The sequence below is a fragment of the Ciconia boyciana genome, chromosome 11 (assembly GCF_034638445.1).
Source record: "Ciconia boyciana chromosome 11, ASM3463844v1, whole genome shotgun sequence".
Lineage (NCBI taxonomy): Eukaryota > Metazoa > Chordata > Aves > Ciconiiformes > Ciconiidae > Ciconia > Ciconia boyciana.
In genome coordinates, this window is record NC_132944.1 from 7014382 (window position 1) to 7039307 (window position 24926).

Below are 24926 nucleotides of genomic sequence, written 5' to 3' on the forward strand. Positions count from 1 at the left end.
TTAGAAAAGGGCCCAAATAGCAAGAGGTGAACACCAAGGCTCCTACTGATAAGCACAATTGCTTGGTGCCCTTCAGAGCTTAAATTCGTGACCAAGTTACTGCAGAATAAATGTAATGCACTTCAGATGACCCCAGCAACTAGCTGTGTACACAATCTTAACCCTCAGCAAAGACAGAGTGATTCAAGTGACACAGACACGCATGTACATAGACAGCAGTAAACATAGTCCAGAGCTGAGCTGAACACGGCCCCAAACACCCTTCAAAGTCAAAAATAGGAAAGAAAATTGTTCATTTGGTTCTTCCACACTGATACAGACCTACAACTGTTTCCAGGGAAGGGACTGAAAGGGTAGTCCAAGATGTTTCCATTTGACATAAATGTGATTTGTACTTAACATCTTGGAGGTACAAATCTATGTTAGACCTCCTGGAGTTCAACAGCCAGGAGATCCTGAGCACAAGCAGACAGCAAAACTAAGCTGTGTCTCAAGACCTGAGAAACGGTGGGACTGACATGCAGTTGTGTCTTATCAAGGAATGTGACATCCAACCTGCTTTCTCATTATAAAAGCAGCAGGACTACATTTTTAGGAAGGAGCCAGTTTTGACTTTCTTTGTACTTGAGGACTTTCCCAACCATCATACAACCATAGAGTAAACAGATGTACCAGGGTGAATTCGGGTAAAAAGTGACTCAGGATTTCTGAGGCAGCATCAAGTGCAAACAAGACCTTTGAGATGAATTACTGACTGCCTCAAAGTGAAACAGCACTGACAGATGCACTCTGTGTCACAGGGCAGCAACCTTTTTCTCTTTAGAGGTGATTCTTCCTGGAGATCAGATCTATGAAAGTGGCACCTTCCACCACAGAAGTGATCTGCAGCCATTTCCTCCCAATACATAAGGGAGACAACACATATGTGTGGTCACACCATGTGCCCTGTTGCCTCTGGGAATTGTTGTTCAACTTCAACTGAAATTGGAACAAGAAGAGAAGCCACCAACATACCGAGTTCCTATGACTTTTGAGAAAACTGGGGTTCAAACAGAGCAGAAAGTCTCTGTTGGTGCCCCTACTAGGGGAAGGGCTGATAAACTGAGCTCTCCCTCGACACCAGAGAATGCCCAGGACACGTTAGAAAGCAGATCTGATGCCTCCTGCTCCTTGTGAAACTCCTGGTTTCTTCCCCCGTTGCTCTGTGATGCACCCTGATGTTCTTCAAGCAGTTGAGCTCCTGTCTTGTAGGATGCTCCCTGCTCCCGACCTCTTGCACCAGGCTTGCTGGGCTTGGACTTTAAAGATACTCTGCCTTTATACATAGCCTGGGGGCGGCTGTGGATTCATAGTTCAAACTCTGGTTTTCTTCTCAGAAAAGGCAGTGGTTTCTGAAAACCTCTGCTGGCTTTTGCAGCCTAAACGCTACTGGCTTTCAGAGGGGACTTTTCCTCCTCATTGCTTGCAGTGCCTGAAATCCTCTCAAGTCAGTTTGTTCCTGTAAATGCTTCAAGACTCCTCCAGCTTCCTAGAGCGCTCTGAGCTCTCACCTTTGGGATTGCTTTGGAGGCAGGTCTGGAGGATGCCCAGCTAACAACCCACTTCCCTGCCACACTGGGGGATCTGATTCAAAGCCTGACTGTGCAGGAAGCTGAGTCCTGATTTCAGTAGGCCTGCAGAATGACTCATGTCTCCACTATCTGTGAGAGAAATTCTTAAACCTTTGCTCACAGTGAGTAGCAGCTGATGCTCTTAATCATCACAGAGAAGAAAGGAGAGGGATGGAAAAATATCTGCCTCCCAGCTCTCTTACTGAGGCTTTAGGATGAGACCTTTCCTCAGTGGGGGCTGGTTCTCCTCCAACTTTCTACATTGTTCCTTTGAAGCTTCCTGCTCTTAGATCCTGTTGAAAAGAAGGTACTGGTAGTCTTTGTAGGCAAGTTATTACGGTCTTCCCCAAGCAACTAAGAAAACCGCAGACAAGCCAAGTGAGAATCCGTCCCATATCTATTATGAAATGACCCTCTGAGACTGGAAACACTGAAACAGCCTAACAGTAGGATAGAGTACCAGCACAATATCAAAGCCTCTAAAACAGAAGTTCCCCAGATTTTCCAGTCCTCCCTTGTTGTTCAAAGACAACTCCTCCATCAAAGCTCAAACCCTCGGCAGGACCAACAGATCATGTGAGAGGCCTCAAAGGATTATTAATTTGAAAGAAATGGGTGGAAAGTGTGTCAAGCATGCCCAATCTTTGAACTGGGTACTTTAGAAGATCATTGCAAAATAAAAGACAACTGCACATTCATTTCTCTTTAGAAAGAACATATTGCGCAAAGCCACAAAAGTTACATGACCTTCATGGGAAGGAGAACAGAAAGACCAATCCTCACTCATTGTAAATTGACTTGGAAAGGCAACAAAGCGATGCCAGTTTTCACCAGCTGAAGATACGACCAAATGTCTGTGGTACGCTGAAGACAAAACTATAAGGCCTATTCATTGTGAACGCTTCTGGGCATATGTTAATCAGTGAGAAATTTCTTTCCAGAGATGATTATGGTGCAAATAGAAGTCCGTGAATGTGGCCTATTATGAAGACTGCGCCTTCCTCTAAAGCATGCAGTGGAGCATGGGATCTATTAACATCATCTGGCTGCAGGAAAGCCTACAGTCCCAGAGCTGTTTCTGTTTGGTAGCTTGCATTTACCTGCAACATCACCTTTACTGTGTCCTCTCCAAATCTCTGTCCAGAAGACAGGCCAACAGCAGAACAAATATTTTTCACATTGACACTGACTGGTCCAGCAGCACTGAGCAATGCAAGAAGGATCCATGCCTTGTCCCCATTCTGGCATCTCATGGGACAGATACAAATTAACACCTCTGAACTGCAGGTTGCTGTTAACGTGCCCTTAAAGGACAATGACACTGGCCATCAGCCTAGAGGCCACGGCACAGTCGGTGCTTTGTTTAGGTTCATTTCCTTCTAAAAGTGAAAGAGGATGCTCTGTATTTTCTACAGCGACACAGAGACCTGAAAGGGGAACTTTCTGTAGAAAAGCCCTGCTGCTCCTGTTGTGTAGCAGATGTCAAAGGAACAAATGGTGAACATCCCTACCATCCCAGTCTGTATCACTGGCATCTCTAAAACATCCCAGAACTTGGTGGCATCACCACTGAGGTTATATCCAGCATTTTCCACTCTAAGATGCTTACAAGACTTTATATTGGAGACACTAATGCTAGTCTCATATTCACTGACAGAGAAATGAAGATACAAAAACACATATATATGACTGGTATTCAACTACCCAGCAGCCAAACCAGGAATAAAAAAAGTTCAACCATGGGGACATCTGGCTTGTCAGCCATCTTCCTGAGACAGTGTAGAGCTAAGACTTCCAAACAACGCTGACAATCTTAAGCAGGATGAGCATATGAAATAATCTAAATGCATTACCAAAAAAAAAACAACCCCAAAAAAAACAAAACCACCAACCCAAACCCAAATAAATAAAACCACACAAAACCCCCTACCCACATGAATGCCAGCTAGATGTCTCATTTGCTCAGGAAAAACTCTTGGCAAGAAAATAGTGCTGACCTGGTCCCATACAATTGCATATGAGAGAGTTCCGATTCCCTCTAGTTTTGATAAGGAAATTGTAAGCAATGAGATATTTTGTAACCAGAATTACCCACACACAAACATTCAGCAAGGTATAGTCATAACATCAAAAGTAAACAGATTTACAGAGTTTTCTTTTCGTATAATACAAATAACTAGTACAGCTTCTCGCACTTAGAGAAGCACTGGGTGCAGTGGGACAGAAGGCCTTCTGTTCCTAATTCTTAGGTGTACTGTATGTTGACTAAGGCAGGATGCTGTATTACAGAGACCCAATCAAAACAGCATTTTGAAACAGCTTTTTTTTTTCCCCCCCCTGAAAATTAAAAAAAGGTCTCATGCAGGAGTTTGGATTACTTCATGAAAAAGATCTTGGTCTGTTTGAGAAAGTCAGCTCTTGACAGCCTGACCTTCAAGAGAAAGGCTGTTCCGCCGTTATGGAGCTGGCGTGACACTCGTGTTCTCCAAGGTAGGAGAGCACACGTCTTTCCACGTGCCTGACCTCTGCTCCTCCCCTTCATGCTGGACTTCCCAGTTGGGTTCAGAGGTCTTTATCCCTTTATTTTCATTGCAAATCCCTCAAATGTTTTCTGTGCACACAGATCTTGATGAGAATTTCTTGATGAAGCACTGCCATCTATGCGGACATCTTGTTTTATTATCCTGAAGTGTAAGGGCTTTTGGTGTGGATTGGAGGGAGCTGCTTACCTGGACAGCTGAAGTATGTAGCATGGCATGATGTTCCATCTCTCCGAGCACATGCCGCATCTTCAGATCTGCACCAACAACAGGCTACCAAATTTTGGATAGCATTGAATTAAGTGTCCCTCAGGTCCTAAATCACTTGTTCCCTCCCAAAGATTCACAAGATGAGAGATCTAAAACATAGATAGAAGAAAAAAAAAATTAAAAAGCATGCTAACTGATGCACGTGTGCTCACCTCCACTGCTCAGCCACAATTACCCATTTTATTATGGGCCACATTTTCAGTCTTTGCCAACAGTTTCCATAATGTAAAGGGAGCAGCTTGGAAAATGAGTCATACTGTTGTATCACCCTGTCACCTTCCACTGGAGCCGGCTGCAAGCAGCCGACATGGTAGCACTGTGCTTCAGGGGACCTGCTGGCTGGCCCCTCTGGTTTCCACCATCAGACGGGCAGGCTGGCATTGGCACAGGCTGCAGAGGGGCTCACACAGTAACTTACTGTGCTCCTTAAAAAGAAAAATCCTGAAAGGATCTCTAACCATAGGGAAAACTTCCATTAAAAGCATTTTAACAAGTTCTCCATGGAAAGATAACTTCTTTGCACGTACTGTTCCAATTTAGACGAGTATTATGATGCCATAAAAATGGAAGAAAATGGGTATCTTTTCTGTAGGAGTTCAGCAGGAATGGAGGCAAACCCATCTCCCCCTAACCTCCCAGAAGAAGATGAGCCTCAAAGTCCAATATTGGACTCAAAAGTCAACTTTGTTGACTCCAGCTTTGCTTCTGCCCATTTCCATCGGCTCCACTGGAGCCATTTCCAAATTATTCCTTTCTCTTTAGTTTACAAGTTTATTATCAGCAGACTGAAAGAAGAAAAGGCCATTACTTCATTAAAAAAATGGGCTGAGCCCCTTCTGGATACTGAGATGACAAACTTCCCAAACTCCAGTAGAGTTCATAGGACGGCAAATCTGTAGTTAAGATTCCCCCTGCCCAAATCTTGACTCCAACATCGGCAGAAGACCACTGGGTGCTCTACACAACTTTGACACAACCTGCGCTGCCTAAAGGATCCCAACAGCCATGTTCCAGCAGCTGAGCTCACTCCTCGGTGGTCAGAGTACCCCATGGAGGTCCTTTTTGTGTTTCTGCAGCAGGAACAGCAGGGAAGCAGGAAATAAAACCCGCCAGCTGCACCTCCAGAGGCACATGCTGTAGCACACTGCACCCACGGTCTAGAAGGCTGTTTTAAGGTAGAAACAGTAAATCATAGCTAGCGGGGTGAAGCCTGGAGGGCTCTGTAAAACACAAAGGTGGAGGACAGATGCCTGAAGAACTGTAAAGTGCAGATCTGGCTACAAGAAACACGAGCTAGCACATACCTAGGTTATACATCAAAAGCCCTTATACAGGTAAGGAGGAGTGCCAAAATCAGGACAGGGTTCACAGCAGTTGAACCTTTGCACCTCTGAGTCCATGGGCTCTGCTCCAGGGAGCTGAACTCGAATGCCTCTAAAGCAGAAGGAAGAAGGCAGCCTGGCTGGGTGGATACCACATTGATAGCCTAACCCCTGGGCCAGGGACAGCGAGAGAAGCAGCAAGTGGCTCTCTATAAAACGAGCCTTTTACAGTGACCCTGCACCTGCTGTTAGCTGTTTGTTACCTTGAGGTACCAAAAGAAGAATATCCAAAGTGCTCAAGGCATGAGGTCCCAAGTCATGCTAGTCACTGTGTCCCATGAAGGGAACATGAGCTCCCCTGGAGACTGTTACAACCCCACAGGTGTTTGTGCGATGCCGAGCAGCACAGCTCTCTGAGCAGCACGTCGCAGCATGACACTGTGGCGTGCACCACCGAACCCTTTTTGAACGGGACTAAGCAGAGCGAGGAAGACCCTGCAAAGTTGGTGGATGCTTCCTCCTTCATGCTCACCCAGACTCGCACCAGCTAGAGAGCGGAGTCAAGCACAGATTTGTACATGCGTGTAATGTGAATAATTTTTCATGTGGGTCCAGCAGGTTGGCTTTCCCAAAACCAGGGCTTCTCTCACCTATGCTACACCAGGCCCACATGCACTGCTGGCATGCCTTAGTGCTCACTCTATAGAAATTAAATCAACTCAGCTACAAACAGTACTACAGCCCCATGACAGCCTCAGCCCTCCCGGTTCCCCTGGCCTTCAGGAAGGCTGCGAGTCCAGGAGCCACCAGCCTGTCTCACATCTACATCTGGCCTCTCTGCTCACCAGGACCGGCCTTGGTTTCTAAGTCATCACACCTTGAAAGTAACCTTTTCACCAAGGTAGTCCAGCTGATTTCCAAAGACGACACAAAAAGAAGCTAGATCAGAAAAAGGTGGAAGGCATGAAAGGAGGGGAAAAAAAGAAGAAAAAAAGAGAAGAAAGGGAAATATGGAACAGAGCAATCTTCTGGTCTCCATTCGTGTCACATTCTTGCACACTTCATAGCGTTCCTCTCTGCAGCCCCCACATCAGCACAGACCGAGCGCAGAAATCAGGCTGCCGTTTCACATCGCGCTCGAGCACATGCATTGCTGAACAAGGACAGGGCTAAGTCTGTAACCACGTGCCTTGCAGCCAGCCCTTTCCCCATCTTGCCTGCGCTCCTCTTCTATACAACCTGATCAGGGGGCAGGGAGTCTGATGCCCACCGTAATTAAGCCCTACTCTTACTTGGTCCCAAGGAACTGTCAGCATAAACTCAATGAATAATGGATGCGTTGCTTAACTGAGACTATGAACTAGCTTGTAAAGAATTCACTAAAAGTCTCGGTCTTGCATTGCAAAAAGGAACGTGACATCCAAGAGGAGTATCATTAGCAGCATGGTCCAGTCATGCCTGTGCTCCTAGTTTCTCTGAGTCAACAGAACTCTTTGAGCATGAGCAAAAATGACAGGATCAGACCTAGGTCATCAGCGTCTTCCTTCCTCATTAGGTCATTGAAAGCTCCCTGCGTCCCCAGAAGTCTTGCTATTTACAAAATTGCTCCAAGCACATGCTTTGGATGGGTGGGAGCACCATGCACATGTTAAAAAAATCACAGTCCTTGGTGGCTATGGAGAAGTTCCTCTGAAGACCATGCTCAGAGCAAACACGGCAATGAGTAGCACAAAGACAGGCTGTGTCCCAGTTGCGTTTTCTCAGAGCATCTGCCCAGAAGGCCAATATGGAGGCAGAGATAACAAATCACATCTGCCAGGTAACACTTTAAAAATGGTATTTCCCATATAGTCATCACTGAAAAGTGCCAGGGAAATAGGGTCTTCAATGAAAGAGTTCCCAAACAGAATCTGTCCAAGGCAGTACAATATATTTACTTTAAGACAGTTTTTTAATGAATAACATTCAGTAACCAAATAGAGTCAGAGATTAATCATCACACAGATGCTATGCCTCCCTGTTAAGATTATTATTAAAGGATAAACCACAAAGCTACCTTCATTTGGACAGGGCTCTTCTTCCCATCTACTTTCAGATTAATATTGAAGTACAACTTTTTCCAGACCAGACAGCACTGTATCCTTCTCTCTCTTTAAATATCACAGGTCTGTCTAGAAAAGGGAATGGAGCATAACTGTACTCTGATTTTCGTGTTTCAACTCCCAGGCTACATACTCAATTCCCTCCCTGTTTCTGAAGTCAACTGCCAGCAAAACTCTTGTTGGGCAACAAATCTTTTGGAGACTCGCAGCAGGACAACGGTCTATTCGGTGTGAGCAAAGGTGACGTGGCATGTCCTGCACTCTTCTTCCCAAGTTTTCAGACAATCTCCAAAAGGCATTCTGTTGCTAACAAACGGATTGTGGCTCACTAAGACATTCAAAATTACGTTCCTGTAATTTCCATTTTTACTTTGCTCATTCGAATCCAGCCCGTTGTGGCTTGCCTAGCTTCTGTTTGGCAAATACTCACCAGCTGGCCTCATATGGCAGTAGAGTGTGTTTGAATATCAGCTCGAAATGAGATCCAGCCAGGACAGTGTTAGAATAGACCAGTTTCCATAGACGATGAAAAGCAAATGAAAAAAGGATCTGAAATATCAGTGTCTCCTCAATACCACTAATACAGTCTCAAAGAAATAAAAAGCAAGAGCTCAAGCCCAACAAGGGTGATCACAAAGAAGAGCCCAAGCTGAGTAGCAGCCAGCCCGAGACTTCCCACAAAGCTCATCACCAATTTGTGTCATCACAACATCAGCACATTATCAAAAGCAGCTTATATAGTTACTCTCCGTGAAGTCACAGTGCTAATTATTTTGGCCAGTTATGTGAGCACCACATAGATATGACTTCAACTGCCATCATATCAGATAACTACCTTTCATGCTAGCCACCTAATCAGCATCAGGGAAGAAGCAGTGTTCAAGCCTGGATGGTTCTTCGATTTCAGCCTCCTGCATCTAGATTACCCACTGTGCAATCCCAGAGCACTGAGCCATGCCCATACCAGCATCCTGCAAAAAGTGCTGGATGCAATCACTGCTCTGCCCAGCTGGGGACAAGGACCCACCCAGCAGGCTGCCTGAGCTGGGCAGCAACTTTGGTACCAAATGTGCAATGAGCTTTAACTTAATGTCCCAGATTTTATTCCAAATATTGTGATATTTAGACTCCAAGAACATCAGCTGATCACTCAGGAGGATGCCACAGGGCCTGGACTGTCTCCCCCAACATGCAAACTGCTTCCGGACAGCAGAAGGGGAAGACAGGCATTTCTAGGGCTGGTTGGGAGCTAAGACACTGCCAAGATATGTCAATACTTTGTCTGATGTCTTCTCTGAAAGTCATACAATTATTGTTCGCAATATTTGAATATAGGGCTTCTTAAGAAGAGACCCCCTTCAGCAGTTTCACATTTATGGGGAGGTTTAAGGACTACATTATTCTTAGAACATATTTAAGATGTTTTATTAATTGTTTCCTCCAAGCTGATTACAGGGCTCTACCCAAGGCAATGTTCATGCTTTACTACCACGATTGACATGCAAGCTTTCCCAGCTTCATGCAGTAGCTTTCACTGGGCAGCGCGGTGAAAGAAAAGGCAATATATTCCACCTTCCTTGTAGTAACACCAGTCCTAACTACCATTCTTGAGCTGATGAGACTGACTTGAGCCAGGCAACGATTGCTGTTTCCTGGCTCTGGCTCCAAGAGGTCCTGCAGAAACTTAATTACCTCACTACCCGCCCAGCTTTCCTTTCCCACTCCCAGCTTTCCTTTCCATGTAGATGCCCCAGGAGAGCCCTGTTTAGAGTATCATAGTCCTGAAACTCCTTGCAGATGTACCCCTCAATTAACGTGCTCAGGAGCATTACTGAGCCTACAGGCAGAAGAGAGAGGAGAAACCAAAATGGTGCTAAAATACCTAGTCTTGAAGAAGTAGCTCAGAAGTGATTTGGGGAACAAGAAAGGCCATGGATTTCTGTTCATGCTGAAAATACTAAAGCAATTATTTTAACCAAGCAACTGCATTTAAAAGGAATCTTTACGGAGCTGAAACAGCCCAGATAACAACATGCTCATCTTGATTTGATTCTCCTAGGACTCTGATGAGTTATATTCTTAGGTAAAGAAGGAGTCTGGATATCTGCTTGGTTTTCTTTGTCCTGTAGGTTCCCAGAAGAATATTGCCTAAATGTCTGAGGGTCTTGGCATTTCAGCATTTTCTACAGCAATACTTATCTGCCTGGCTTCCTAATCTAAATGGCAGTCATGAAGCAGGTTCTCTAATATCCATTTACAATTTCTCCAGAGTAAACACACCAGAAGCTGCTAAATGTTCTCTCTCTACCTATCATGCACTCTCAGCTATACTTTACATTACAGTAAATGTTATGTTTACATAACATATACTTTATGTTACAGCTTACTTTACTGTACTCCTGGTACAGCCTGCCCAGGACCTTTCAGCATCCTGCTCTGTTCTCCATTGCACACAACTTGGCTAAGTTTTAGCTCCTTGTGTTGCAATTTTCCAAAACAGGCAACTACCTCAAGCTGGATTTTTAAGCTATTTCTAAAGATTATATCTAAGAAAATAGATGTTTTTTACAGCCTAACCCACTCTCCCATGCCACCCAAACTAGACAACCATTCCACCGAGAAACGCTCACGTCCATATGATTTGAAAAAAGATTTGTGATTTGGGAGCACTACGAGGTTTGCCTGAGGCACACAGCTGCAACGAGTTGCCATTTTACCTGCTTTCCTTATTCCTCTTGTTGCATATTTTAAGTTTTCCCTTCTCTAAATGAGATAGAAGAAAGGAAATATAATCCGTTCCAATAATCAGCTGACAAAGTTTGGGATCTTTGGAAAGGACTGAATCAGTTCTGAAAGAACCTAAAAATGCTCCATACATTGGCATCGTCATCCTTCTTATGGAGCTGTACCTGTAATGGAGAGGAATCATAGAATGGTTTGGGTTGGAAGGGACCTTTAAATATCATCTAGTCCAACCCTCCTGCCATGGGCAGGGATATCTTTCACTAGATCAGGTTGCTCAAAGCTCTAGGTGAACAAATAAATCTAATAAATCAATTGATAAACCAAACCTCTTATGGTTGTACGCTGCTCTGCAGATGCACCTCAAGTCTGACCTGACTTATTAGCCAGTCTCTGTCCTGTTTTTAACAGTGCCAACTGTGCATTGGTTTACTGGAGTGAATTAAAAAAAAAAAAATAGAATAAAAGAAATGCACACACCTGTAGACTCTAGGAGTTGTTAAGACTCATTTTAAGCTGTGACCTAAGATCTGAACCTAGATATCCAGAGGATATTCACCTTTTAAGCCAGTTTCCAGTTCCCTGCTTATGGCTCATTCCTTGACATAAATACAATTTGACGGTATCTGGTGCATAAATCAATGATGTGGCTAAAGTCTCAGTCAACTCTTCTCAGAATAAATGTTGCCATTTAAAATGTGGCAATCAAGCTTGTAAAGGGAAGGAAAGAAATGTCACTTGTAACCCAAGTGATTCTGTTAACAAGCTGGGTTCCTGCTCCAGGTTTTTGTCTGATAAAGCCACTTATCTGACTGTATGAAAGGTCGTAAGTACTTGTTGGAACAGTGGAAAGTCCACACAAGGCTTTTTGCCATCCTGCAACTTTTGTTTAAACTTTTAGCTGAATCATTATTTCAGTTCCTGCAGCTGAGTCATTTCATCTGCCTTGCACATGAACACATTCAAAGCAGCTTTGCACTATGGAGCAGGCACAGAACAAGCAAGCAACCTTGATTTTACAGGACACTGTCTTTCCCTGCATGTGAAAATGCAATGAGCTGCTCCACTCAGTTCAAGGTGTTCACGCGAGGATGCACAACTCTGGGTGAGAGAACTGCATTCCTCAAACCTCACCCCAGCAGATCCCAGGGCAAAACCCAGGCCTTCACCTCAGTCCCACTGCGCAGACAGAGCCTCAGAGGAGCGACCTTGCATAAGATATGTTGCTACAAGGAAAAGGGTTTAGATAGGACTAACAACTGTCAAAGGTATGGAGACTCAGTACCAGTATTTTGTGCTAAAATCATGTGCTTCTGGTGCATCTGTGAATGCCCTTTTATACAGCCCAAGTAATTAATTAATTAAAAGAGGTACCAACTCTCTGAAGGTTGTTTATATAGCTGCCTTTGTATGGTATGCACATGCCATTTGTTGAAATATTATAAGACCTTGTAAACCACAAACGTTACTAAAATATTTTTTCCCACTCACGCTCCCTCCCCCTTCTTTATTTCAAGTCTATGTAAAACCTTTTGCTAAAGATCCAGATTCTCCCACTGAAACCAAGTGCCACTTCTCTGGAAACAGATCTTCTCTCTGCCTCAAAAAGCATCCAGAGCAGATGGCCAGAGACAAGATGCTCTGGTATCACAAGCTGAGACTGTCTCTCTGATTACACATCAGAGGAATGGTTGGAGGGAAGCATTAACTATTACAGGCTTCTTTATAGAAAGGACCAACATCTGGCTGAAGTGGAGAAGAGAACAATTCACGTTAGTATTGGGGATGCCAAATTGGATCTGAGTTTAAAATCTCCTAATGCTCAGCTTCAGTGCCAGTCCAGAGCAAAACAGAGTGCTCTCAGAAAATGCTGTTCGGGAGAGCTGTCCAGAAACAGGTGATCCACACTAACAGTAAAACCCTGCAAGTCTTCTCTAAAGAACTGGAAAAAAAAAAGGTCCTTTTAAAAGTTCAAGAGCTGCAAGTCCTCATTTCAGAGGATACAGGGCTGCTTGCATCAAGCTTTATTTTTACAGAGCGTGAATCATTTCTCACTTGAACGGAGCTGGGATCATTCTGCTGTCGGTATCTCTGCCACCAGCAATGCTAAAAATACAAAAAGCTCCAAAGTCAGCCATGGTGTGTTGTCAGCTCTGGACCATTCTACATGATCGCTGTCTCTCTTGCATCTACTGACAAAGAGCAGGAGCAGGTGCTGACACCTTTCAGATCAGCCTGTTCAAGAGCGCAGGACCAGGCACACCCTCTGCCCACACACACTCAAAAAAAGCTCTTGCTTCTCCATTTATCCCCAATAATAAATATTTGATTTTTCCTCCTGATCTGACAAAGAACGGCAGCCTATAATTATAGCTCATACCATAAAGGTTGCTGTGCTGTCAGTCACTTTTGCTGTCAGCCATGCTTGAGAACTGAAGGACTGTACAGTTGCCTTCGCTGCACTGAACTAGTTGCTTAGCTCACGCCCAGCTCAATAAGTCATGCAGTTGTGACTCTTTTCCCTTCAAAAAGGATGACATGTGAACCAGAAAGCAGCAGAAGATCCTTTTCCAAAACCCCTTTGCCTTTTTATTTTTTAATTTGCAACAATGGCTCGAGAACGTACATTATGCAAGCTTGTCTACCAAATCGCAGCTAGAGAGCAAGCCAGTAACAAGCCCTTCCTTTTAATTGATTATTTACATATACTTTAACATCCACCCCCTCCGGAAGAGAAATTATCTTGCAACATATGAAGATAGCTGTGCTAATTATGATTTTAGTTGCCATGAAACGGTCTTCAAATGTGGTCCCTCCCATCTGGTTATAAACAAGGTCTTGGGGTGTGGTTTGCTCAACAAGGAGTAATATCTGCAGCTTAACTAACAGTGTATGTTTTCACATACGGTGGGATTGTGCAACAGCATGCTGCTAGCTGTTGTAGAGGCCAGAACTGGGTTTTGCACCAACTTAGACAAATTCGCAGAGAAAAAGTCCAGTGGATATAGCCTCTGGTTCTGGAAACCATTAAATTACTGTCTGATGGAAGAGAGAAGTGTGTTCAGGGAGGAACTGCTCTGAACCAGCCTCTTCCTGGATCTGGTTGCACAGCTGGAATTTGGGAGATGGGCTTTGGTCTCACCTCCTTTGGCCATTGTAACAAGCTAGCTGGAAGTTGGGCTTCCTACCAGGTTTGATCTAGCAGCAGACTGATGGGGTGGCCTGTTTGTTCTCATCCTCACTTCCACGATAAGCACTTTGTCTAGGGGAAATGAAAAAAAGAAAAGGCACTTTGTAATGCTGTTGGATCTGCTTTGAAACAGCTGTAGTTTGGTTGAACATGGGAGGTTCAGGACTCACATTTTGTCTGGTTTACACAAGATAATATTTCATTCAGTGGCATGGGAAACTCATCTCGTTTCCCTTGACAGAGTTGCTCTTTTGTCTCTTTTCTCTAACTGGATGATAAATTGATATTTGAACATATAAGGGTACTCTCTGTATGTTAACAGGAGTTTTGATACCCAGTGAATTTCAGCTTAGCATGATCTATAAGAAGAATTTGTCTGGCATCATGGAAACGAAGCCAGGGCAGAACACGTGTGTCTCAGAAGACAAGGTATATGACCCTGCCAGTATTTTCACTTGCCCAACAAAGCAATGGAAAGATAGAGAAGAGATGGCCTCAAATACATTATTGATATATCACCCTTCTTCCAAATGGAAAAGGGGGCTTTCTCTTCACCATGCACCAAGCCTGGCCTCCAGCAGAACAACCGAAGTCCTGCCTTGGAGACCACGGTGACACCAAGCCTGGCTTCCAGAGGAGAATAGGGCGAGGAGCTGCTGTCCCAGTAAGAGCCATTTAATAAAGCAAAACTATTTTATTCAACTCCAAACTAACATTTTTGTTTTGTTCTTTTCACAGAGCAGATTTGGAGAGTTAACACTCAAGCTGACCCAAAACAGTGTCGATGTTCATTAGCAAATGAGAGTTTTAAAACCAGCTATTCCTACAGCACTAACAGCAAGCCAGGATATGCTTGTCATGAGGTGGTTAAAAGAAAATGCTGCCTGGACTACAGAGATTGCTGGCCAAGACATAGAGGGCTCTTGTACCTCTGCTGTCATTTGTGCTGATGCATACAGGTTTTGTTACAGAACTTTGTTCGGTGGAGATAAACCACGTGCTCTCTATGCCCAGCATTCAGACTCTTAAGTGCATTGCCCTTCTTTTTGTCCCTTGTCTTTGTAAAGATTTATATAATAAATTTTGTTGGATCACTTCAACACTGAGTTATGTTCTGCAATAATTGTGAAATCCCTGCATGGTAGGCTAGACATAACAGAGAGATCACTGCAAAGGGCCTTCTATGTATTTTGCCCAATGCCCTGTACACCACAAGCAGCATTTATTCCCAGTGTAACTATGCCAAGCCCAAGGGAGTTTCATCTTGGAGGAATTTTTCCAACAAGTCTCACCTCAGTGAGGAAAAAAAGAAAAAAAACTTACACTTCCCTGCCACCCCCCAAGAAAAACCAAACCAAAACATGTGGCTTAAGGCCAACACAGGGATCTCCCAACCTTTGAGATAAAGACTAAAATACTTTAAAAGCAAACAACTATTTGGTTTCTGTATTTTTCTATCACCTTCCAGACAGATGATTAAGCAAAAAAGTAGAACAACTGCAAATACAAATGCTACAGGCTTCTCCTTACATCTGTCCTTCATAGTAATTTGCTTCCTCCTCCCCACACACCCTTTTTAAAGATAAAATCCTATCTTCAAAGACACCTCTTCAAACCATCACCAACTTGCTCATTGTTTTTGTTTTGTTTTTCTAGACAAATTCTCGGGTTTCAATCCACTGCCTTTAGGTGCAGGTGAGTCAACTCTCTTATATAAAACACCTTCAAGGGGTGGGAGGCACTTTGAGTTTTCTAAACAAGGTTTAAGCGGCAAGGACAAGGAACTGGACTCTGGATTGTAACAAAGCCTGGTGCTATGAGATATCTGCTCATGGAACAAGAGCAACGCTCTGGCACTGTGGAGGTCTCTGATCCAAGCTGGGTTAGGTACCCTAAAGGGAAGCCGAGACTTCCAGTGCCTCTTCTCCCTTTGTCCTGAGACAGTGCATGAGCACAGGCTGCAAGGGTGGTGGGGACAGTGATGCTGTAATTACCCTAGAGCTTGATCCTGAGACCCAGGACTCACTCACTCCACAAAGAAAATACAGTCAGGATCATTAATAACTGAAGAGCCAGAGCTGTGCTGTACGTCTTCAGTAGATGCTGCATGAGATGAACTCGCATCCCAAACACCTGGCTGCAGTCCATTTTGGTTGTGAGAAAAGGGTTGCTGTTTCCCAAGCCCCACTTTCTTGCACAGCACGGGCTTTTCCTGCTCCAGGGGTAGCCCCTGCTAAGCCGTGAGCCCCCAGAGCCATCAGTCTGAAGGGCACAGTGACCACAGAGGCGCTGATAATTGCATGCTGCTATTGCTCTATGATTTAGTCACTTGTGTATTTAATAGCAGTCAACTCTGCATTTACATTCAAGACAGAAATACAGTCCCATGTTAACAGCAGCATCTCCCACAATGGGTTTTCAAGAAAAACTTTACTATCAGGTCCTGAATTCATTCAAATCAGCACAGCCCATTGACGCCAGCAGAGGTTCAGTTCATACCAGTCAGGGACAGGACCAATTGCTATTAAACTTGCAACACTCTGGGTCTGCGTTTGAACCGGGCTGATTGTGCCCAAACTACTAAGTGCTTCTAGAAGGCTGATGGACTGATGTTATTGATTGGGATGATGTGGCTGCCAACAGAGAGGCTGCATAGAGCATTTCAAAGCCCAATTTTGTTCCAACACTAAGCTGCATTGTCCTGTAAAAGCCTTGGAAAAAGGTTGTGATCAGAGCTTTGTTAAAGTTGGAATCAGTCCCCTCCTGGAAATGCTGCCAAAAACGCCTCCATGAGGCTTCTTAAGTAGGGTCTTGCTGCTCTTGCCTTCGTTTCCTATTGCTTGAGACTGGCTTTTCTCCTCCAACTTTTATCAACTTGCTTGTATCCCTCTCATCCGTCTTGCAGCCTCCAGCATCCCAGCCTCCTTAGCCCTCTTCATCCCCACCGCCTCCTCATGGTAAGGACAGACCTCCAGCAGAGACCGCAAACACGCAAGCCCAGTGGGTACCAGCTTGGCCCCCTCAGCATCACTGGTATTTGGGCACTGCTGACACAGGCTATAGGGCATGTCCATCATGCTTATGCATTATCTCCTTGCAGGTTCATTATCAAAACTGGAAAAAGCTTATTTAATGCTTTCCTGAGTTTCCCTAGAGGGCCGATTCTTTGCTGTTGTCCTTAAAGAACAGAAGTACAATTGGGATTTCCTTGAGGCTGACACCAGAAGGTATATAATAATACAGATCTACATTATGTTCCTTCTTATGGGATCCCCTGGCCCTTTACAAACTGCACAAGCATAACAAAACAACACAATAAAACATGCAAACATGTTAATTGAAATATCTATTGTTAAAATTTCAGTGCCTAGGTACTTCCCACCAATAGTCTGCAGTATAAACCAGTGAAATCAGGCTAGTACTACAAAAGCAAACACTACTTTTAATTTTGCAGTCAAACTAGGATGAAACAGGAGGAGAGTGAGCCAAGCCTCTCCTGCTCCTAGTGTAATCAGGTGCAAAGGCATTCAGGCAGTGGCTTCACTCCTGTTTACAAAGTCCAGCTCTGACCCAGCTCCTCAGGTGCATCAAATCAGCCTCAGCTTTGTGGAAACAGGGAAGAAGGCTCCAGTCTCTGAGGCTCAGCAAATTTTGGCCCTGCCTAATTCTGTGGGAAACAGCTTCCCAGTTGGGACCACTGGCTGCCAGCTTTCTACACAGTATTGGGCACTGTCAGCTGGTGTAATATCTTAACTAAGCTGGATGGAGAGGTCTCAAAGGTATTGCCTATCATATGAATACACCAAATCTAGTCCTTTATTAAGGAATCATTTGCTATAATGCAAATAGGCCCTTGCTCCCAGAAGGGAGCAGTCACAGTGCAGTCCTTCATCCAAGCAGGAGCAACAAAAGAAGGGACCTAGATAATCATTGTGGAAAAGCATAGTTCAAAACTACCCAAGCGCCTGACCACCAGGGCTTGAGGCCGCCACTGCTCCCACTGGCATTCCGCTGCGTACCTTGATGAATCCTCTCTCTTGTTCAGACGTAGAAAAGCTGCTGTGAAAATAACACTCCAGGTCACAGCAGATCACTTGGCACTGAAAAATGCTTGTATTCCATTGTTCTTCAGTTCTGTTAAGCTTTTGGCCATCTTCCTAAATTTGACAGTAACATCTGTCAGTAAAATCAATTCTGGATTATTTTTTTTTTTTAAATGTCTTTATATGAACATTCTGCATTTTAAAAAGCAGAAGGCTGATGAGAGCAGTGAAATGAGGGACTAACATATCCCAGTGGAGTTACAGAGAAAGAGGTTAGCAAATGCCTGTGCTGCTGCTGTTACAGCAGTGTGGCTGTAGCTGCAGTGGTCTAAGGATGGTTAACCAATTAACATCTCCCTAAACTTTAGCAGCTTCTATTTCAGAACTGAAAAAGATCTCCAGGGCCACTTCTTGTCAGCTTTATTCCCAGCTGTAGCAGCTGATTTATTCTGAGATATTATTCCCAGAAACCTTCTCTTGCTGGCACTATTAGAGACAGGCATCTGTTTCACTATTTCCAACATCTTGCATTTCACGGACAAGTTTTACCAGACACAAAACCCAGTTTATCATCCTGGACAACTTCTCACAAACAGTTACACAACTGGAACAGCAGCCAACAAGAGCAATGAACTTCCAGCTGGAGTGTAACCACACAGGTCCCACACCTGAGCCTGTCTCCACCAAGACAAGGACATCACCTCCAACAGGAACAGGGTGTTTGCCAGTGCTGGCTGCTCCTCTGGTCCTGCATCCGAACATTTGAGATCTCACTATAAGGCCTGGGAATGGGGATCACGTCACTAAGTGAGAACCCCAGTTTCCGTTCATGTGGTTAGAAAGAAAAAAGAAAAAACCCTTATAACCAAATTTTTGACTGCCAGAGGCTTTCAGCGCTGCAGGTGTCAGTTAACAGCTGTCCAGCAGAGACACACCAGTTTGCTCTGCTTTCTGAATGAGCTGTGCATACAACACTATCAAAGCTTTGACTCAAAGCTATTAGTGGGGAAGGGGATGGCAGACACAGCCTGTGAGACAAACATGAATGCCTGCCCTGCTCAAGCCTGTCTCAGCAGCCATTCAGAAGGACTTTAGGAGATTAGCCCTTTAGGCAGAGAATTTTAGATATCCTTCTTTGATACCACAGAGACATACACCACCAGTTTTCTATCACTGTCAGCAGAAGCTAATGTCAGGCCTCTGCAGGCAGCCCTGTGACCTTCTCTTTAAAGATTTATCAGCTTTACACCATAACACTGATATCAGCGAGCTTTTAAAAACAGCCTCCAAGTGCACAGGCATGAGCCTGTGCACAGTTACCCTGATTAAGCCAAGAACAGAATTGATTCCTTATTGCTAATAGGGGAAACAGAACAAAAACGAAGCTGCCGTAAATAAACCAAAGTAAAGGCCAACTTCTGCCCTCAGCTGTATGTGAGCTGGAAGGGGTCATTCAGGGAAGACAAGATAATTGAGGCTGGGGAACAATGCCAAGGATGGGGCTGCATACCTGCCTCTGTACCTCGCACTGCCCTAGCACCACCAGCAAGGCAAATTCTGCTTATTTCTTGTGTAACCAGACCGACTCTGGACTAGATGGCAGTCAAACAGGGACAGCCGCAGCCAGTCTAGATACGTCCATAGCAGTGGTACAGAAGCTAGACTAGATACCCATAAGCAGGCTAGATGCAGTGGCACAGGATCAGTGTGGAAAAAGTCATCTTAGGTGAGTTTTTCAACAAGGGGGTAAACTTCTGTGCCAGATGCTCTGCTGACATGGGTAGGCAGAGCTCCACGGATATTGGTGCCTCTGCCAGTGGCTGGCAGCTAACGGTTTGGCTCCAAATGGCTTTAACCACATCAGCATCTGCTACATTTCAGGTTGGACAAAGATGACTTGAAGTTCCTCAATTCCTTCAAACCACAGTGAAGGGAAGCCATAAGGGAAAGACTGATGCAGTATATATGTGAAGCAATGAATGAATTTACTAAAAAAGCTTCCCTTGTGACAGCATCTTTCTCTCCATGAGGTTCCACTGCATAGCTGTACTCCCCTTTGGTTTGTTAGCCTTCTTTTTCCTTTATTAAAAATAAAACATTCAAACCCTGCAGCTAATTCAGATGAGAAGACTATAAATATTGCATACATGCTCCACACCAAAACACCATACAGCCTCACAACATTTTCTTTTGGGAAAACAACATTTCCAAAATGCAGTAGTAGAAGGATCATTTTAGGCCACACTGCTGTAACCCAGCCCTTATTTTGCTCCTCCTGGCACTGTTGTACTTCTCTGCGTTTCCCTCCTTAATGAATAACATCTCACAGAAACCTGGCCTGGCCCTTAGCTACTCCAAAACCTGAACCAACACTTGAGTGGGGTTGGCTTTAATCCACCTTGATGCTTTCACTAGTTAAGGACTATGAGAGGCTGTACCTATCTCAGGGCAACTTAGACTATGCTTCTCGTTATCCTGGCAACAGAAAATAAAGCAAATTCTACTAGCAGTAAAAAGGACTGGGAGCAGGGACAATGTCTGGGCTTCCAGGGAAAGCTCCTAGGAGTTTGTTATGAGGGGACTGTGTCCCTTCTCTTACCATCTATTTATTCAGCCAGGACTGGGTGCTTTAGCCACATTGTAAGGGAGAGTCACCCCATTACATCTCATGGGAAACTCATTTTCATATGAGTTCAAGTTTGCTACAACTGAAGGGAGTTGTGCAAAAGGAGCCTGTTAAAATGTAACCAGTCATCGGATGTGCCAGTTAATCATCTACTTTGAAGCTTTTGTCCCCTTTGATAATAATTTTCCATGGTTGCAGAATTAAAGCTTAACTGGTCATTGGTTTCGAAAATGACCTTGTCTGACACGGAATGTATAAGAGGAAACAACAGTAACATGACCTTCTCGTGTAAATTCTAGATGGAGACAGAGGGAAGGAAAATACTGCTGGCAATTTCTAATTGATTCAGCAATTTATCTCAACCAGCCTGTAACCTCCCTGCCCCGATCATCTCCAGGCACCAAAGAAACACTGGTTCTTGCCTCCAGGAGCAGTAGGGTAGTGTCAGTTTACAAAGGCAACCTGAATGCTGTATTTTCTCTAAGAGCTCTACCAATGTGGTTTATTAGACACAAAAGATGCACTCTGGAGAAAACACAGAAACATTACAGCTTTTGGACCTGACCAGTGAGGTGCCAGCAGGCATGGACGCCTTTCTGCTCTGCTGTCCCAAACATGGGGCCAGGACGCTGCTCAAGAAAGGACTGCAGGGACAAGCTGGTTCCAGTGGTGGCAAAGACAGGACGAGCTGAGCGCTTTCTTCCTGCAGTTACTGACCTGTCTTGAAGAAATACGATGGAAACATAATAAAGAAGTATTTAAAAATCCAAACTACAGGTCAAAGAGTTTCTAAACAGATACTGAGCATGACAACCTTCTTCATCGCATCTAGGATCAGTAGAAACAAGAAAGAGGTTAAAACACTGCTCCTCCACCAGACTCACGGTGTTAACACAATTTTACTACTCAAACTGCTGTAACTCCAACATCACCAGTAGAATTATTGTAGCTGGCTAACGATGGGATGGAAATGAATCCTAACTTTCCCTAGACAGACAACCAACACCACAAAGCAAAGGACAAGGATAAGACACAAACATCACCTGATGTGAAAACCTCAACTTGCTACAATACCCATGCCAGACTTCACCTGGCAGCCGGCGTCCATTCAGACGAGATGCTGGGGAGTCAGGGCTGGTCACACACATGCTTACCAGATGAATTTTTTGGGATGGGGCAAGAGTGGAACATAATTTACTACCAGATTTAAGGAAACTTAGTCACACAATAATGTGGATAAGTGAATAGATGGATTGTCAAAACAGAAAAAGCTCTTAGCATGAGTCCGCTCTTTTCAAAAGCGCCTTGCTTTAAGACTTACAACTCCACTTCACTGCGAGTGAAATTTAAGCCTAAAATCCCTGAAAACATGACTCAGTCCAATGAGATGATAAATCAACAAGGTGAAGAAATATCCATTCATTTATGTAATTATTTATCCCATGACCTAAGATAAAATGTAATTTAAGTTGGTCAAAACCATAGGGAGAGTTAAGCATCTAAGGGAATACTTGTTCAAGTAATAATTTTTTTTTTAAAAGGTTTTGGATCAAACCACACTAAAATCAGAAATTTTCAAGACTCCTCACAAATCAAGAGCTCCCCAGCCAGAAAGCCCCTTCTTTCCCTGCTTGTGCCCACTGGTGGTCTTGGTGTCACTGGATACTCGCATTGTGCAGGCTTGGAAGAAACTCCCTGGCAGGGCTGCTGAACTGAAGTCTCCGAGCTTCCCTGGTGCTCTGCTTCAAGCCAGCTTCCCCAGGTAAATTGCCCAACAGCTGGAAACCTGGTGTTTCCAGATCCACTCAGCTATTTTGCCCAGAAAAATGGGATCCCGGGTCACCTACTCAGTAAGATCTTGCTGTTCTAGAGATTGTCCATGAGAAAACTTGGACCTTCATTTCAGACTGCAAAAGTTCAGAGCCTGAAACACCTTGATTTCAGTGACCTCGGTTTCATGGGAAATATACCAACCAACTCCAATGACACTACTTGCAGATACAGCTTAAGATCACATGAGGAAAAAACACACAATAAAAAGTAAGAGAGGATGCTTGGAAGAGTCTTGCAGCTGTGAGGCATCGAGTACTTATTGTTGTGTAACAGGAAAATTCTCCAGTGCCATGAAGAGCACAAAGATGCTGTTTATATTCGCGGCCTGGATTCAGCAAGCTATTTTGTACTAAATTTCCCTGCTGATCCAGCTGCATTGTGATAGCAGGTGTCTGCTAACATCAATCACAAGTTATTGCATTTTTCCCTTCCACCTTCAGGTGTAAGAGACACAATGCATCACTGTACAATAGGAGAGGAAGAAGACGCTGCCTAATTTCCCATAGGATGCAATATTTATCCTGTAACTGTGGATTAACTGAATAACTTGCTAGCTTTGTGTCAAGGCTTGTAAGAAGTAGTGACTAATCCTAGCTAGTGGGGATTAACAATGTTTGCTGTGGGAGATGTGCCAGACTTTTCAATTATATCATGTCTTACAAACAGACTGCAATAGTTCTACATGAATACAACTGTGTTCTTGCCACAGCACAGTGATAACAGGGTACGTCCTTTCTATTTTTTAATGCCACAGACTAGAGCAAGCTCCAGCAAGAACATCACGTGGACGGACAGCAGTACCAGAGCCTGTTCTTCTCTTAGAGCAGGGCAAAAAGAGAAGGATCAGGTGTGCAGCCAGGAAGTCCTGAAGTCACACCTTAAGAAGTTACAGTTGAATGTGCATCACCTGTGCTACCCTCGTAGGTTGGCACACGCACACTCACACACTTTCCAGAAGGAGGGAGCACCAGAAGGCCATACACGGCAGCCTTGAGAAGTGGCATTGAAGACTCAGGCTCCAAGCAGCACACAAGGCCATTTTCACAGTTGTAGAAGATCACGCAACTAGGGCCCTTGTCAACATTAAGGAAAAAAAGCAGAAAGAGGTAAAAACTGCTAAGGAAGAGTGTGACCACTCCTGCTGGTGCAAAAACCATCAGCGGCTCAATTTAGAATTAGTTACAGGAACACAACTGAAAGCAAATGCAGTATCATAGTTCATTAATTCACCACTTAGGTGCTAGGCTTCCTATGGGACCCAACATCTACTGCAGCTGCAAAGCCAAGTGCTTGTGTTTAAGCCCCCTTTTTCAAGCCTGTACACTTTAGAGGAGTCTGGTCTTGGACTGAGCTGCTGACCCATGAAACAGCTACAGATGATGGCTACAGATGAGTCCTCTCTGTAGGAGGACTTCACTCTAAACCAGCTAGTTCAAGTTAAAGACAATCGATCTGAGCAGGACAGCTGGGGTGCTGGTCACCTCGGAGAGGAGGCACTGGAAGCACAGAGGGAAAGACCAGGATGGTAACTGTGGTGAGCAGTACTGCTAGAACTAAAACAGAACTGCAAGAGCTCTCTGACGTTGTTCCACTCACTTTTTATGGTCAGCCACAACACTGGGGCAAATATAAAATAGCAGGTACTAAGCAATCCCAGAGGTCCTTGCAAGAAACCTTTCCCACGTGTCCTTTTCCAGGCAGCTGCACAGGGTAGCTAGAGTTGCAGAACACCACAGTTACAGCTGGGTTTGGATGCCTGGCTTTTGAGGTGTAGTACCCAGTACCACAGACCAATTCTTTGCCCTGCTCTTGACCTGTGTACAGTTAAATTCACTATGCTAGTAGCTAGAGGGCAACAAAACACTGACAGGACATGGCCTACAATGAGAATCCAGGTGCCAAAATACTATTTTTCTGGCCTCTGCTTCTCCCCAAAGCAGCCTCTCACCCTGCGGCACAGACCATGGCACCTGCAGGCTCTGTCCCGGCTAAAGGAGAGTTACTGCAGCAACACTGCAAGTGCTGCAGCGAACCAAGAGCTCCAGCTGCCAAGCGCAAGCATCCCACTGTGTTCTTACCCAGAAACCCTTCCCCATGCAACTGTGTTGTGCAGTGGTGCAGCTCACTCAGCTTTTCATTTCACTGCCTCAGCATAATGGGGAGACACAAGACTCCTTACAGTACAGGAAAGAGATCTGTGATATGGTGCTCAAAGCAGGTTGGAGTGAATTGGCCCATCTTGAGCACTCCAGCTCATTTCCACATACCCACAGCCAGACCAAGGGCTTGACCTAACACCAGTTTGGAGCTTCCATTTGGTTTCAAAGACCTCTGGATAAAAACCAAACCAAAATAAATACAGAAATAAAACAGAGGCTCAACTTGTAAGTATTGCTCTCCCACTCGCTGACCTGACGGAGTCCAATACCCAGGAACCAAACCGCTTGTCTTCTGAGTATAACTCTTCTGCTACTAGGGCTACATTCAGACTCACCCATGGGAGCTTTATGCATCCTACAAGACAAAACCCCCTTTCTGTGCTCCCCCTGGAGCTCTCTTAATGAGCTACATATTAACCTTGATTTCTCCCACATGTATCAGTAGTTATTACTACTTAATAGTGCTCCAAGGTGCTTGGGAGTAACAGT